Source organism: Muntiacus reevesi, chromosome 10 (genome assembly GCF_963930625.1).
Source record: "Muntiacus reevesi chromosome 10, mMunRee1.1, whole genome shotgun sequence".
In the NCBI taxonomy this organism is placed as follows: domain Eukaryota; kingdom Metazoa; phylum Chordata; class Mammalia; order Artiodactyla; family Cervidae; genus Muntiacus; species Muntiacus reevesi.
The window spans coordinates 72,575,315-72,593,768 of NC_089258.1; positions in this window are offsets into that span (position 1 = coordinate 72,575,315).

The window sequence follows — 18,454 nt, forward strand, 5'->3', positions numbered from 1 at the left end:
AACAGTGGAAACAGTGACAGATTTTACTTTTTTGGACTCCCAAATCACTGCAGATGGTGACTGCAGCCATGAAATTAAAAGATGCTCGTTCCTTGTGAGAAAGTTTATGACCAACCTAGACAGCATTTTAAAAAGCAGAGACATTACTTTGCCAGCAAAGGCCTGTCTAGTCAAAGCTATGGTTTTTCCAGTGGTCACGTATGGATTTGAGAGTTGGATGATAAAGGAAGCTGAGTGCAGAAGAATTAATGCCTTTGAACTGTGGTGTTGGAGAAGACTCTTGAGAGTCCCTTGGACTGCAAAGAGATCTAACAAGTCCATCCTAAAGGAAATCATTTCTGAATATTCATTGGAAGGACTGATGCTGAAGCTGAAACTTCAATACTTTGGCCACCTGATGCGAAGAACTGACTAACTAGAAAAGACCCTGATGCTGGGAAAGATTGAAGGTTGGAGGCAAGGGGGATGAAAGAGGACGAGATGGTTGGATGGCATCACTGACTCAATGGACATGGGTTTGAGTAAACTCCTGGAGCAGGTGATGGGCAGGGAGACCTGGCATGCTGCAGTCCATGGGGTCGCAGAGTTGGACACGACTGAGCGACTGAACTGAACTAAACTGAAAATCGAAAAGCATGAATTCATAAGCTTTCAAAATGAAAGAATTGGAAGTTTTGTGAAGAGCAGAATATTTATATTTTATATTTTTTCAAAGAACCCCTGGCCTAAATACTTATTATTCCATATAGATATGTGTGTATGAGTGTGTGCACATGAACGTGCATGTTGTAATTCTGTATGCACATATACATGTGATCAAATAGTTAGAGTGTTGGAAGAATACACAGTACGCTACTGCAAATGGCTAGCTCTAAGGAGAAGGATTCTGGGAAAAACAGGGGACATGGTACCTTGACTTATAATCCTTCTTGGTATTTGGGTATTTTTACATGGTATGTGCTTTAAAAATATGATGATGGTGATAAGGTAAAATTTTGAAAAAGTAGAGGAAGAATGGAAAAAGATTTACTCAATTGGAGGAAAATGATCGGAGATAATAACCAGTGACAGCTTTCGGCTCAATCATATGCTATCAAGGGCTGCAATGCTAGTTACCTCTGTAAGATTAGGAAGGATGTGGAGTACCCGTGATCAGAATGGGGAAGTGAAACATAGGAAGATACAGGATTTTTAAAGTTCAGTATCTCATTTCACTCTTCACTTTAGCTTTTCATACAATAAGAAATTATTGCTCCCCATGGAATGATAGATTTATACTTTACCCCCAATGCTTCAGCAAACACTTAATCTTTACTTCTGCTCTGCTCAGCTAGCTTTATTCTTTCAAGAAATAGAAAAGCCCATAATGTACATAAATCCAATCTGGACCTCCCTCCCAGGAACTTGTGGAGCCCAGTTAAGAAAGAAATATCTTAAAATTATAGAACCAGATCAGCTGGGCAGGTTGCTCTGTTTGTTTCCATGGGAACGAGTGAGCCCTTCTTCCTGACCACTTTTCCTCATTTCTACTTCCCAGGTGCAGACGCTTGCTAATGAATTTCACACTGGGTACTTTTCCTGAACAAGGTAATATTTCTTCACAAAAAGAGCTCCTGGAGCTTCCTTACTTTTCTTGAAGCCAGTCATATTACTGAGTCACAGATCACCCGTGCCAATTAGACAGGAGGATTCAGCCACACTTTCCAGTAGCATCCTGATGCATTCATTTTAATGAGAACTTGAGGTTGTTACACACTCACTGAAGACTGACTAAGTAGCTAAAGTCAGGGCCCAACCTCCACATTCCCTCATGCATGCCCAGCTCAGGGCTGACAACAGTCCGGACAGTCAGGATTCAAACCAGCAATTAGGGATCCTCTCAGGCAAAATAAATGGCCATCAATGCCATTAAGAATGTGAATTCTCAAAGCTCAGGCAGAATTCAACATGCACCCACAGGGTCAGGCTTCAGCGAAGGTGGGTAAGGGGGACAGTGGTACCCTGACAGCAGTGGGCATTCATTGAATATCCTCTATGTGTCAGAAACTCTTCCTGAGAAGAGGAGCTCCTTTTCCTAAATCTATCTTTCTCTCCTGCCACAGTCATAATTTCAGTGCCTAAGTTTTTATGAGAAGATCCTCTAAATGTCAAGTCAGAGTTATGGCTCCCAGACCTAACACATCTGTGTGTAATTGTTTGGTTTCTATTTGATGTGATTATAGAGAGGAAGTCAAAAGGCTGGAGAATTAAAGCTGCTGTCAATACTGAATTAGGGTTGCACACCTCACATAGATTAATGTATAGTATGATTTCTAGAAAACTCAAGCTCCTGCACACACATACACATTTCAGTAAAATACAGACTTCATCTGCACCACCTGGTGCCTCGTTCCTGTTGCCATTTTCAGTATATAGAGGTGGACCACACTCTTCACCTCACCTCTCTTCTGACCTGACTTTGAACCTGGATTTCACCTGTGTCTTACTCCAAACATCTCAGCCACACTTTGTAACACAAGCATGGGATTACCTGAAGGGTTTCACGGAGATGCTAAAATCTATTAGAAATCCATGTTAGCAGAGACCTGGAGCTTTTTGCGATATATACAAATATCAAATCATTATGTTGTATGCCTGAAACTAATATAGTGTTATATGCTGATTATATCTCAATTAAAAATTTAAAAAAAATTACTCTTCTTTCCTTGCCCACATTCTTTCACTTAGTGTAGTGGGCTTCTTAGACACTATAATATTCTGGATATGTATGGATGTGTTTATTTGCATAATGTACAGAAATGGCCTATTTTCCATAGTGAGTAAAAGAATTCTAAATCTTAATATGTGCAATTGTGTTGTCTGCAAATGTGACAGTTCTGGATACTTAGCACACTGCAAAACTGAGTTGTGACATTGAAATCGTAATGGCCATAACTATTCTAATTAGTACTTTTATTTGCGATTTGTTTCCAGCACAAACTATCCCTGGATAACATTAGTTAGTACACTTGACTCTTGTTCATGTGGACCAAGGGGCTGATTTATCACAGGCTCGTGATCTACAAACTCCAGTGGAGAGGTTGGGGAAAAGAAAGGGAAGCGAGTAGAAGAGAAAGGGAGGGAGGAAGGAAGGGACAGAGAGAGGGAGAGAGAGGGGGAGGGAGACCGAGAGGACGGGATAGGGAAGGAAGGGATGAGGAAAGAAATAGAGGGAGAGAGGAGGGAGGGAGGAGGGAGGAAGGGAAGAAGAAATCGAAGAAAGGGGAGAAATGTTGGAGGGAAGTGAGAAGGAATACCAAAAGGCTAATACTGATAATTCATAGGAGCTTTTTCATAAACAACTTACCTTCTCCATCCACATTTAGATATTTGAATAACTATATTGTAAAATGTTTTAACACCAACCACAGGTGGTCCAATGTAATTTTAAGTGTTAGCATCTTGGACTCCTGTAAACTGATAAGAGAATAAGACGTCACTGTTTCTCTAGTACTGTACGTATTAGGTGCCAACTCAGTGAACGAGTTGTACCAGCTAGACCAAGAGTGGGAATTCCTCACCCATGCACACTGATGCATTGGAGTGGTAACTAGTTGCTGTGAATCTGCAAAAGTTTCTTGTGTGGCCCTCTGAGATTGGGCAAAAACAGCAAGCATCAAAAAATGCCACGGTCTTACTTACATCTTCACATTTTCTGTTAATATCCCATCGCTACAAAAAGAAAAGATGGTATCAACAATATGTAATTTTCACCTTGAAAAATAAATTGGTCTCAGTAGCTCCCTACCATCTGTCTACCATATGTGAAGACTTTCTAATAAAAGAAAATCTCTTCTTTCCCAATTATTCTTTGTTAACTTATTTTCTTTTACATAAAATTATTTTTATGACTATAGAATTAATACATACTTGAGGTTGAAAATCTTGGAAATTATAAACAAGAAAATGAACACTGTCCATAATCCCAGCACTCAGTCAATTTAAAAACTTGTATGTAATAATATACCCCAGGACTTTTTAAGAAAAAAATTGTTGGGAAATATTAATTACCTATGTCTGGATTAATGATAAATGATGATTTAATTATTAATGATGAATTCATTTATGATTAAATGGTAATTAAATAGATGAAAATGAACACTCTTGTTCACTTTTGAACAATATAAGTACTTGATCACTCAGATCAATGTAAGTACTTACCCATATAAAATATTTTTATTGAAGTATAATAGACACCCAGAAAAGAGCACTAATCATAGGTGTTTAGCTTTATGTATTTTTCATGAGCCTAAGTGTGTGTACTGATCAAGAATTAAAAGAGCCCCAGAATATAGATACTTCTGCTCCTATCTTCCTCCAGTCATAACCCTTACCTACTATTCTGACTTCTAATATATATCAGAAATTACTTTTGTGGGACTTCCTTGGAGATTCAGTTGTTAAGACTCCATGCTTCCACTATGGGGGAAGTGGGTTTGATTCCTGATTTGGGAAGTTTGAATACTGCCAAAAAAGAAAATACAACTTATTAAAAAAAAAAAAAGAAAGAAATGGATTTTGTTTGTTTTAGGACATCATATAAATGAAATCATACAGGTTTCTTCTTTAGAGTCTGGCTTTATTCCATTGGCATTATAATTACAAGATACCATAGCTTTCTTCTATATATGTTTTTTGTGTGTATTAAGGTATTATATGTAACTTTAGTTCTGATATTATTAATGTTTTAAATTCATTTGTTAAAAAAATAATTTTGAAACTGCTTGAGCTGACCCATAAGAAACAGTGAGCTGTTAATTTAGAAATCAAGTATGAAGATCTTCAAGGATGCCCTTCCCTGATAAAGGCAAATGTAATGCACTCAGCCTTGTGTTTTTTGGTCTTCTTTGCTTTGGTCTTATTGTTACAAACTCTGTTTATCTCTTAAATTACAGTGGAGAGAAGAGTTATTTTTAACATTAAGTCCTTGTCAAGAGTTCAGTGGAGACGGGAGAGTAATAAAGAAGTCCATCCTATATCATAATATTTTAGGGCTAGAAGAGAACGTAGGCATTAAGTCTAACCTCTCTGGGCTAGAGGCTTAGACAAAGTAAATAACTTACTGATGTTGTACAGCTAGTTATTGGCAAAGGCCTTGCCCAGTATTCTCTGTAATACGCCTTGATATATCACAGTTTTAGTTTGGGTAGATTGTGGAACTCTTGCTAAGAAAAATATAGCAGCCTTACATTTGGCAGTTTCTACACACTTCTTATTTAGCTTAATGGTCATCTTTCTTCCACTCCGTATGAAAGGATGACTGGCCCAAGGATGAATTAAATGTTATAGAATCATGCCATGTTGAACTGTAAGGTCACAGTTTTTATATAAGTCAGCACATTTTTCAGATGAGGAAAATGAGACTCAAAGGTTAAATTCTAGTTGAGCAAATTTGGCGCTAGAAACCGGATGTTTCTGTTCCTCTTTCAGGGCTTTCCATTTCATGCTAGTCACTGCTCATCTGTTAGGGTTGGAAGCAAATTCCGGGTTAGTCGCTTCCTCTTGGCTACTGTTCTTGGCAGATGGTGGAGCTTCCTCTGGGTAGATGTTACTCCCCTTCTCACTGCTCTCAGGACCCCAATACCACCTCTCAGCAAGATTAGACACGGGTGGTAAGCTGGAGGTGGCAGACTTACCAGGAGCTTGTCTACAGGGTGTGTTTCTGGAACACAGTTCAGGGAATACACACATGTCTGAGAGGGAACAGTTTTTAGAGAACAGAACAAGTTCTGTCAAAGACATTTTTCCAACAGCATCAGGCTCCAAAGACACAGTCTGCTAATCTGTAATGCAGGGTGTCCAGCAGTAGCCCAGGGAGTCTTCTAAAGAACTCAGCGAGCTGGGCAAGCGCAAGCCATGCTCATCCCCCGTCTTTCTTACTAGCTTCCTACTGTAGAAATCGAAGATGCCCTCTTTCTTAGAGATAGCATTTGAAGCAAAGTCTAGCTATACTTTCTTTTATAAAAAGAAAAGTGTATTTGAGGAGTGACCAGCCTGTATGCCTTTCTTTCCTCTTTTTTTTTTTTTTTTTTGCATTTATTTTTATTAGTTGGAGGCTAATTACTTTACAATATTGTAGTGGTTTTTGTCATACATTGACGTGAATCAGCCATGGATTTACATGTATTCCCCATCCCAATCCCCCCTCCCACCTCCCTCTCTACACGATCCTTCTGGGATCTATCCTCCCTCTCTACCCTCCCTCTTCCCAGTGCACCAGGCCCGAGCACTTGTCTCATGCATCCAACCTGGGCTGGTGATCTGTTTCACCCTAGATAATATACATGTTTCGATGCTGTTCTCTCGAAACATCCCACCCTCGCCTTCTCCCACAGAGTCCAATGGGTGCACGATGCAGGACATGCAGTGTTCATTTTGCTTGCTTTAAAGTTATTCATGATTATTCCTGTTTAACATCATATGATAATGTGGAACTTGGTGCTCACACAGCTGAGTTGTGACCAACAGAGGAGATACTGTCTACTGGGAAGAAGAGCTAAAGGATAGAATGAGCCAGACTTCGCGCTAAGGACTCTAGTAAATGTCTGCATTATTTACTTTATTATTTGTTGGTTATTCTGCTATTTCAGCTGATACCGCACTGCCTTATTCTTAATGAAATGTGTTGACTGAGGACTTCCTGCTGGCTCAGATGGTAAAGAATCTGCAATGTGGGAGACCTGGGTTCGATCCCCGGGTTGGGAAGATCCCCTGGAGCAGGGCATGGTGACAGAGAGTAGAGAAGGATGCTTCATGCTTCTTTTGGCACAGAGCATCACTGCAGTGCCTTGAGGATACCAGGTGACACTTGGGAGGATTTTGGATTTGTGAGCTTGGGAGGTAGCTCACGTAGGGCTGATTAGCTCAGTTCTGGTGGACGATGCGTACAGTGGAAGTGGAAGGTGCCCTTAAGAATTTTCAGTGAGACATCATCCAGGGATCCCGGGGCAGGGCAGGACCAATACAACAGAATGAATGCTTAAGAACTCCTATAGACTGGAAGACTTCCAGAAATAACTGAATAAAATCTAGAAGAGCACTGGATATCCTGCACAGGCAAGCAAAAGCTACAGTCATTGAAACAGGTGGCTCATCTTGTAAGACCTGGAAAAATTCAGGTTGTACAACTACTTTTGGTGATTTACTTGTTTTGCAATTAACCAACTGTAAGATAGATCACTTGGAAATTTTGCTTTGACTCTAGAAGTTCTTCGGTTCAGTTCAGTCGCTCAGTCGTGTCCAACTCTTTGCGACCCCATGGACTGCAGCATGCTGGGCTTCCCTGTCCATAATACATGCTTTTCATGACTTTTAATTTAAGATTCCTCATCTTCACTTTTCTATTATTTATTTGTTTGGCTGCACCTGGTCTTCACTGTGGCATGCAGAATCTTTGATCTTAATTTGGGCATAAAGGATTTTTAAATTGCAACATGCAGTCTCTTTCATTTGCAGCAGGAATCTAGTTCCATGACCAGGGATTGAACCAGGACCCTGCACTGGGAGCACAGAGTCTCAGCCACTAGACCACCAGGGAAACCTCTAAATTCCTCATCTCAGAAATGACAGAAGCAAGGTCAGAGGATTGGATTAGTTTGTCTCTAAATTTCTTGGGCTGTAATATTCTCTATCAATGCAGTTCTGCTTGGGTGTAAATGAATTATCCCCTCACTTGGGCCACCCACAGGGGAACCAAGGCATCCTAAACAGCAAGAGACCAAGAACTGACAGTTTAGCTTAGAATCATCCTGACAAATCACGCTCCTGGTTGAATAGAACTTCAGAATTAAACGGAGTTTCTTTTCCCTAAACACACATTGAAATGGCTAATCAGCAAAATAAACGGGTTTTACCAAATGTTCAGAGATTGTAAATTGTAGTTAGCACTCATCAACAAATTAAAGCATTTCTGTGGGACCTTCCTCCCAGCATCCTTTCTCCCTCTGCCAAAGATAAATTCTTGCAATGAGCTTTCTCTGATGCTTTACATTTATTATGCATCTTTATATAGGGGTTAATTTCAGGAGGTTGATGTTGAGGTCATTATTTATAAGATGGTGACTCCAATCCCAACAGCGGCATCTGTAGGAAATTTGGCTAATGGTAGACTAGCGTGGCCTGAAACAGAATCCAGTTTTTCATTTAAAAATCAAAAGAAATAATAGCCTGTCAGTCATACCAGATTCAGTAGTTAAATTTGTAGACTTATTCAATGGTGTACCAGTAAGAAATACAATCAAATACAATTCTATTTGTAAATGTACTGATAGTCTTATTTTAAAAAGCAAGATACTATGCTAATCCCTACAGAATCTACTGAAGCTGAGTTAAACATTGTTTAAGCTCCTCGGAAGTATATAGCGTGCTGGTGGTATGTGTGTGTGTGTGTGTGTGTGTGTGTGTGTGTGTGTAAAACACAGAAATACAACCACACAAAGTTATATCTTGAAGCAGAGAGGAATAAAGATCATCAAAGAAACAATGTCCTTGAAAAATAAGAGACTGTATCAACTGTTGAGGAAATCCAAATGGCTTCATTGGTTATGTCTTCTTGTAATGGGGTTTTAAACCACTTCTAGGATTTAAATGATCAGAAATGGTAGAAAATCCCATATATGGAATTCTTAATTACATGAGCTAAGATGTGAACACAGCAGTGTGTGGACAAGGTCAGGGGAGTACACATATCAATGTATCTGAACTTGTAAAGTTAAGCTGGGACTATGATACTGATATTTATGGTAGATAATGTGAGAAAAATTCAGAATGCAGAACTGTTTTGTTCACATACCATTCCATTAGCCCTTGAATCTATCATAGCTAATGTTTCTTTTACTTCTAAATTGCCCTACATCTTCTAAGACTGCTTGTGGTAAGGCCAATAAGTGATTATTAAGGTGTTTGTTAAGAAATTAAACTTAACTATGGTCATTTCTATGACTTGGTTAATTGCTAAAGATTCATAAAATCTAGATGTTTCATACTATTCATAGTACTATTAGCATTCAGAAAACATAATCATGAAAATTTTGAAATAAAGAATTGTTAGCTCGTGAATTAAAGTAAACATATTATAATTAATGTTTCTCAGTCAGTGATCAGTTGCCTTCAAATCCATCCATCATTTGTCACCATATACTCTTAAAATAGTCTTCGATTATAATTGTGATTTCTAAATGGAGTAGGGAAAACACAGGGGAGTTTTCTCCTCTTATAAGACTTTTTAAATGATGGTAAAAAGTTTTAAGTGAATACATATTCATGGTCAAACATTAGAAGGGGGAATTTATGAGCAAAAGAAGCTGTGAGGAAGCCCATGAGATTGGCTAGGGATGGAATTGGATTGAAGAATCACTGGAGGCTAATAACTAAACATGGAGGTGTCTTTAGGAAAGTTTCATAAAGTTGAGAGTAGTGTGTTCTAATAGCAACAACAAAAAAAATAATTTTAAGTGAATAGAATGGCAGGCAAAAGTGAAAGTAAGAACATAGGTGCACAAACGTTACAATTTTAATTGTATTGCTTGGTTAAAGAAATGATTTACTTTTACAATCTAAGACAAAGATTGTAAATTGGATCAACATTGGAAGCGAGGTAGAGACTAGACGTGGACGTATAGAGACATTAATTAAAACAAATTTTCTAGGAAAATGTCAATGGAAGTGGTTGTGCTGTATTAAAAATACTTTTTAGAACAATAGAAATAAAATAAGTTTTAAAACAGTATAGAAAAATAGTGGAATAAAAGAAATCTAATATATCCAATAAAAGGCAGAAGAAAGAAAACAAGAGGACGCATAATAAGTAAAGTCTTAAGAAACAACAAAAAGAATTAGTCCAGAAATATTAGTAATCACAGTAACTGTGACTAATTTAAGCTAATCTACTGAAATTTTCGGGAGAAGGCATGGCACCCCACTCCAGTACTCTTGCCTGGAAAATCCCGTGGACGGAGGAGCCTGATACTCTGTGGTCCATGGGGTCGCTAAAAGTCGGACACGACTGAGCGACTTCACATTCACTTTTCACTTTCATGCACTGGAGAAGGAAATGGCAACCCACTCCAGTGTTCTTGCCTGGAGAATCCCAGGGACGGGGGAGCCTGGTGGGCTGCCGTCTATGGGGTCACACAGAGTCGGACACGACTGAAGTGACTTAGCAGCAGCAGCAACTGAAATTTTTGGTCTGCAATAAAAGCAGAGCAACCCAAATCCTGCCACTGTTTACTTTATAAAAGACACCAGATGATCAATTAAGAAAAGCCTGTAAATACTCGTTTAGACTCAAGCCAGACATAATTCCAATCCTCACAACAATGCCAGGAAGTATACCTATTTTTATTTTTGTTTTACAGACAGGGAAATTAAGGCACAGAGGGGTTAGTCACCTTACTTACACTCACCCAGGTAGTAAGTGGCGGAACCAGGTTTTGAACCAAGACAAAGACAAATTCTGGCTTCAGAATCTTGCCCTCAGTTTTTTAAATAGTATTATGATGAAAATAATAAAAATTAATCATGTGCAGTAGTGTTACTAGAGAAGACAAATTTAAGTTGAAAATCTTAAAAAAAGGAAAAATAAAAAATTTCCTAACTATGAACATAATAACTTATCAAGAAATGTAATATTAATGGTTATGAAGCAAGTGTGCCTTTTGCAACATTTCTTTGAAATGGATAAAGGAAAAATAATGCAATGACAAGAAGATGTAGTCCCACAATCAAACTGTATGACTTTAAAACACTTCTGTCACAAATGGACATCTCAAACAGAAATAGAAAATGAGGTATATTGGACTAGGGTATGCTTTTTATGTTAGAGTTTATTATTGTCAAAATATGCACTGCATTCCTTTTTAGCTCTTCCCTGTGCGGAGCACCCTAATGAAAGTTTAATTCTTTCTACGTCATTGATACCAAGCTTGGCTACACAGTGTATCCTTTGGCTTAAGCAATGTGAGTGCAGGTGACATGATCCACTTCTAGGCACAAGCTTTAAGAAGCATCATGTGCAGCAGCATCTCCGTGGTTCCCTCTGCCATAGCATCAAGAGTGTATGATAGGCCGTGCTCCTCTATCCTGGGTCCTAGAGCAAAATCTAAAGCCCACCATGGCTTATATCACATAAGCAAAAAGTCATTGTTGCTATGAGCCATCACAGTTATGAGGTTGTTTTGACAGTATAAATTGGCTGCAGTTGATTGATGGAACATTATACTAACAAATAATCCTCAAATCTCAAGGCTTAAAAAAGAAAGGCTATTTTTCACAGAATCTCAGTGCCCTAGTGACTCAGCAGGGGAGCCCTGCTCTGTAGAGTCAGACTTCAGGGATCCGGCTGGGAGAGGCTGCACCTTCTTTTCATGCTACCATCTCAAAGTGAAGCTCCGGAGACAGCAGCTACAAAGGACAGCACAGGAAATCGCGCCCCTGGCTGTTTCTTGCTTCCACGAGGAGTAACACATGCCACTTCCACTCACATTCTATTCTCTCAAGCAGGCAACAGAGCCATGGCTGAGTCAAAGGGGGCAGGGAAATAGAAACTTTCAGTGTACCAAGGAGGAGTGGAGACTTAGGTATGTCAGTGGTTGTACTGATGCTGATATGATGTCTACCAACCTTGACAAGTACAGAACACATATTTTCAGGAACACATGGAATACTTGAAAAACTTGAGCACATCTTGGGAAGATTGGGAGTCTCAACAAATTCAAAAGTATTGGTATCACATAGAGTACACATCATAAATAGAATTCATCCACAAAAGATATCCTAAAATTTTTATTATTTAAAATATTTAAAACCCTATTTTACATGATTTAAGTATTGAGCAGTAAGTAGAAATTAACAAATACTTGGAAGTGGACAAGGAATGTAAAATTGTAGAATGAGTAATACTCTAAAGAAAATACATACCATTCAATGATTTTTTAATGAAAAGGGAGAATAAATATGTAATAACCTTTAGTTTGCAAAAGCTTATTGAAACAAACTCAAAGAAGGAAAATTGTAAATGTAAAAGCAAAAGCTAAGCAAATAGCAGTGAGACTATATCAGTAGAAACAGCTATTTTTTTAAAAAAAAGACTAATAAATACTTCAAAAATATTCACAAGAAAAACAAAAAGAAGAACAAAGGGAAACAACAGCAAAAATAGAAACATGGCTATATGCAAACAGCAAATATTGCAATATATAAGACTATTAGACTTCACTTTCACTAGTTGGTATAGTCAGTCTTTTTATTCTTAGATCATGTCTTTCAGATAAATTTAAATGGGAGTGAAAGATCTACCTTTCAAAAGGCACCAAACATTCATAATTTACAGAAGAATTCTGCATAATAACATCAAAGAACAGAGGAACAGATAATTCCAAGTTTTACAATTATTCCAAAAAATGTAAAAGGATGGATTACTACCCAACTCATTTTACAAGCTAGGATAACCCTAATTCTAAAACAAGAAAGAAAATTAAAATGTAGGCCAGAGTAGGTTAAAATTTATTACAGACAATATAATTATCTACCTTGAAACTTCAAAAGAACTGACACATATTAGATAATATGTGGACTGATACATAATCAACACACAAAACCAATAGGTTGGTATATTCTTGCAAAAACTAATTCAAAATAGTAGAAAAGAAATAATACTCACTGAAGCTGCAAAAATAACACAGTATGCCGAAATTAACAAAATGTATTATGTCTTTATTCCTTATGGAGAAATATTAAATTTACTGAAGGAGTTAGATATTAATAAAAGGAGTGAGAAAAATCATAGTTCAATATTCGATATTATGATAAAAGTGGCACTTCAGATCAGTGGGGAGAAAATTATTCTATAAATGTCCCTAAGAAAATTTAAAATGCTATAAAAATAGATTCCTATCTCACACCATTCAAAACAATAAATTTCATAAAGATTAAGGATATAAACATATAAAGGAAACAATTCTAAAGATTTGAAAGAAAAGATAGAAAACTATATGTCTCTGTATAGGGAAGGCCTAAAACAAGTCATAGAAAGGAAAAATCACACAAGAGAAGCAAATATTTTGTGATTAGACAGACTTCTTTTGATGCTGATGATTATTAAATTTTAATACTGTGCTAACGTGCACTCTTTTAAGGGCCAGAAAAGTGAAAATGAAAATTGCTCAATCGTGTCTGACTCTTTGTGACCCCATGGACTACAGCACGCCAGGCCTCCCTGTCCATCACCAACTCCTGGAGTTGACTCAAATTCATGTCCTTCGAGTCGGTGATGCCATCCAACCATCTCATCCTCTGTCGTCTGCTTCTCCTCCCTCCTTCAATCTTTAATTAAGACAAGGGTCTTAAATATGCTCAAATGGTCTTACATTTATTTTGAATGTACATTGACATGATATTTTCACTTCAGCTGGTTTAGATCAGAGGTGGACAAATCCAACCCACTGTCTTCACAAATAAAATTTAGTAGAACACAACCACATTCATTCCTTTTCCTGTTATGTATGGATGCTTGCTGCTACAATGACAGTGGAATAGCTGTGATAGGGATCTTATGGTCCTTAGACCCTAGAACATTTATTCTGTGACCCTTTGTGGAATAAGTTTGACAATCTTTGCTTTCTATCACCATCTCCCTCTGCGTGAACTTTCTCTCTGTTACATTTGCTTCTGTGTCAGGAGGCACTGGATTGGCCAGGAATGATTTTTGTGTTTGGCTAAAGAAGTGTTGGGGCTTTCCTGGTGGCTCAGATGGTAAAGAGTCTGCCTGCAATGCAGGAGACACAGATTCGAGCCCTGGGTCAGGAAGATCCCCTCGAGAAGGAAATGGCAACCCACTCCAGTATTCTTGCCTGGAGAGTCCCATGGGCAGAGGACCCTGGCAGGCTACAGAGTCCATGGGGTCCCAAAGGATCGGTTACTGCTAACGAACTAACACTTCTACACACATAAAGAAGTGTCGAGTGAGGGAATACACTCAATTTAGATTTAGTTGCATATATTTAGGTGATTTACAATAAATTATGTGGGTGAAAGTAAAACATCCTTGAAATTAAGGAGTAAGCAGCTATGTATTTTTTTCTATATGTTCTATTTATTTATTAATTCTTCCACATGGCAGATACAAAAAATTTATAGAGGATTTGCTTTTTCTCAATGGTTAGTCAAAAATGGAAGTTCTCTCTGGTTGGAAATGTATTTATTAATGCAGTATTATACTTATGAATACAACACACATTTAAAAAAATTTTCCCTTGGGAATTCAGTGAAGCAAAATTTTATTACTATTCCTATGCTTGTAGAGCCCCCAAAATTTGTAACAATGCTGCAAACATTTGAGTACATTTGTGGGTAAAGTCTCAAGTTTTATATATATCCATTTTAATAATAATAAAGGATAAATGGTAATCAAACTATAGAAATGACTATATTAACTTTTATCCTCTCTATAGAAAGTGTTACAAAATCTTTGATACATGACAAAATCATCAGAAGTTTGGGATACTTATAGTATTTATCATCTGTTTTGTATTTGTAGTCTGTTGCAATTTCTTTTCTCATCTGAAATATTTACTTTCACGTCTTAAATTAATTTTATAATTGTTCTTCTTTTTAATGAGGATTTTGGAAATTGTAAACCTTTTTGACCCCCAAATCATGGATCTGACTCTCATATGTGAAAATAAAAATTCCATAGACTAGGTTAAAAGATAAATGGCAAACTTAAAAAAAAAAAAAAAGATAAATGGCAAACTTAAAAAAAAAAAAAGATAAATGGCAAACTTAAAAAGTGCATTGTAACATATATTACAGAATTAACATCAAGGTAGGCAGACAAATTTACACAGCCAAACAAATACATTTTAAAAAGCTTCCCAAACAGGAAGAAAAAGAGTAACTGCTTTTATCATTTTTGGCATTGCAAACAAAAGAATGGACCCAAACTGGGTTAAACAATGAGAAGTTCAACATAAATTCTCCTCTGATCCAATTTTACTAGGCTCTGACTACTTTGCTTCTCATTTTTCATGATCCCAGACCTTGGGTTGGCTTTTCTCATGGGTTCAATGATTGCCAAGAGTATCTGGGGTGACCCGATTCTTTACTCAACCTGTCTTTACACAAAAGTCCTGAGCTTTGTACTGACTAAAATATCTGTGAATTAATCCTCTCTGTACAGGTCAGTTCAGTCGCTCAGTCGTGTCTGACTCTTTGCGACCCCATGAATTGCAGCATGCCAGGCCTCCCTGTCCATCACAAACTCCCGGAGTTTACTCAAACCCATGTCCATCGAGTCCGTGATGCCATCCAACCATCTCATCCTCTGTTGCCCCTTCTCCTCCTGCCGCCAATCCCTCCCAGCATCAGGGTCTTTTCCAATGAGTCAACTCTTCGCATGTGGTGGCCAAAGTATTGGAGCACAGGAGACTACCAAATACTGATTGGTTTAAATCTGTCACCTGAATCAATTATTGTCACAAGAGGGATGGAATTGCTTTAACTGGCTTCTGTTAATCCCCTTGGATAGTTAATTCTGTCTAAACTGCTTTACATGTGTGCCAAAAGTGAAATGAGTATTAGGGAGACCATAACAGCACATTGGATAATTTACAAAGAATATAAACAGATAAGTCCCCCAAAAGAGGTACACATATGCAGTAAACTTCGGCAGAAAGCTGGGTGATGGCCACATAGTAATTTATGATACTATTCTATTCAGTTTGATAAATATTTGAATATTTCCAACAATACTATTTAAAAATTTCCTACCAGGATTGTGGATTTTTATATTTTCCCTTTACCTTTCAGTTTTTGTTTTACATATGTGATGCTATGGAATTAAATAAATAAGTATTTAGATCTGTGATGCCCTTAAGATAAATTGAACTTTTTATGATTATACTATGAATTGCTTTTCTCTAATAATGGTTTTAAAGTCTATTTTGTCAATATATTTCACATTTTCCCTTTCTGACTAGTATTTACCTGGTATTTATGTTCCATCATTTGGGTTTATATCATCTGCATTCATATGCTTTAATTCTCTTATAAAAAATATAAAATTTGAGATGAATTTAATAAGCTTTGTCTTTTACTTAGTAAATTTAGTCAATTTACATTTATTGTTGAAAAATAGAGAAAAGCATTCCCTTATATCCAAAGCTGGCCAGGAAATGAGATGGGCCTTGGTGTTTCTATGAGCTGGCCTGGACTCACCACTGGGTTACAGTGTTCTCCTGTGAAACATAAACAGTTTCAGAGAACATGAACATCATATAAGGTCTAGATGTGACTATGATGGAAAAGACACAAACAAGAACTCTATTAATCACGTTGCAGCACAAACAAAAACATTGTCCAAACCAGAAAAGAAAAAAAAACAAGTAATTCTCTTGTCTGATTAACACTAGTAACTCCTGCTTCTGTACTAATTATGGATTTAGCCCCATTTCATTTCTCCTGCCTCTTAGATAAAATTCATTAAGATACATATTCACAGAGTTTTCCTGCTTCCTAGCAATACTCAGTCCTAAGCAAATCAAATCCTTAAACTCCCTCAGACACTCAACATGACCAAATCTTATTATAAATTCTTCTAAAATCTCTTGAGCTATGCTGTGATCTCCCATGGTACACCTAGAGTCAAAGATGGTTGGGTTTATTGCCTCATTGTTACAGGAAGAGAGCCTACCATCTTTAACTATAGGTGTCTCTCTGATGGGCTTCCCAGGTGGTGCTAGTGGTAAAGAAACTGCCTGCCAGTGAAAAATGATATGGAAATAATACTAAATTTGGGTGCTGGGTGTGATTATTGCTATGCACAGGTATACGTGTGTGTGTGCTAAGTCGATTCGGTCATGTCTGATTCTTTCTTTAGAATCTCTTCCTCTCTACACACAAAGTAGGCATTATTATAATAATTCAGTCCGTATGTGTTGAGTTGTGTCTAGTTATTTATCATTACCTTTGTTCGCCATTCATTTCTTTAATATCGACCTTCTACTTGGGTTCATCTGTTTAAAGCACATTCTTTCAGTTTGGCATGTGTTTCATAATTGTTATTTCGTATTTCCTCTTGAAAGATGTTTCACTTAGTACTTAGAGACTGTAGATTGCCTTTCCTTTCTCTAATATTGTCTGAAGGCTAAAAGGGAGCTAAAAGACAGTTGACAGGTGTTCTTCAGGGTGTTAGATAATTGGTCTTTTTTATTGCCATAATTTTTTTTTTTGGAATTTTCTGGTTTTCTTTGGTACTTTTCAGCTTCACTTTAATGTGTCAAGGTTTGAATTTCTTTTTATTCATCTGGCTTGGAATATGCCAGAGTTTTTGAAAGACATCGGCATTTATATCTAAGACATTAGCATTTAGATCTCAATTCTGGTGTTTTTCCAACAGTTTGGAAAATTTCAAGCGTTTTATCTTTAGATATTCCTTCTCCATTTTGTTATCTTCCTATGAACTATGATAGTATTTTAGAACTTCTGTTGCTTTTTTTTTGTCTCTATCTCCCTTCGTATATTTAGTCTATTGACTGTACTCTGGATTTCTCCTCCACATCCGCCATCCAAAGCATGTGTTATTTTGTACATACCGCACGTTATTTCTGCTGGATCCTCTTCATGATGACTTTTATCCTGACCTGTTTTATGATTTAGCACTGTAAAATGCCGTTTTAAATGGAACTCTGTTCTAAGCCTGAACGAACTTTGAGTTCCTCCAAAGAGAATTTGCATTTGTTTCTGCCAACAACTGTAATGGTTACCAACTGAGACCACTTTAACCAAAGTTCTATATTTGAAGATTTTCAACCATAATGGTAACCATGGGACTTTCCTGGTGACTCAGAGGTAAAAATCTACCTGCATTGCAGGATCCTTGGGTCAGGAAGATCCCCTAGAGAAGGAAATGGCAACCCACTCCAGTATTCTTGCCTGGAGAATTCCATGAACAGAGGAGCCTGATGGGTTACAGTCCATGGGGTTGCAAAAGTGTCAGACACAGCTTAGCAACTAAACAACAACAATGACAATGCTAACCATAGTTTCAGACTGCAATCCTGTGTGAGGCTTAGCATATAAACGTGACTCCTCAGGGCTTAATTCTAATCTCTCTGTCCAGCACTAAAGAATCCAAATGGCAACTTAACCTTTCTGTCTCTTTTTGCGTGAGGCTTTATTATTTTTTTATGCTAAGGTTGAGGATAGGGCTCTTTGCTTTCCCAGCTTTATTCATGAATTTTTCTATTGAATTTCATACCTATGTTGGAACCAACTAAATCATCCGAAGAAGCTTTAAGGTCTCTAGAGTGTTGCTAGAAACATTCATATCAAAACCTATGTTGACATTGGCTTACCTCCCAGGGTTCAGTGGATATCTTATTTTGTGTCAACTCAATACTATATTTTAAACTTAATTTAT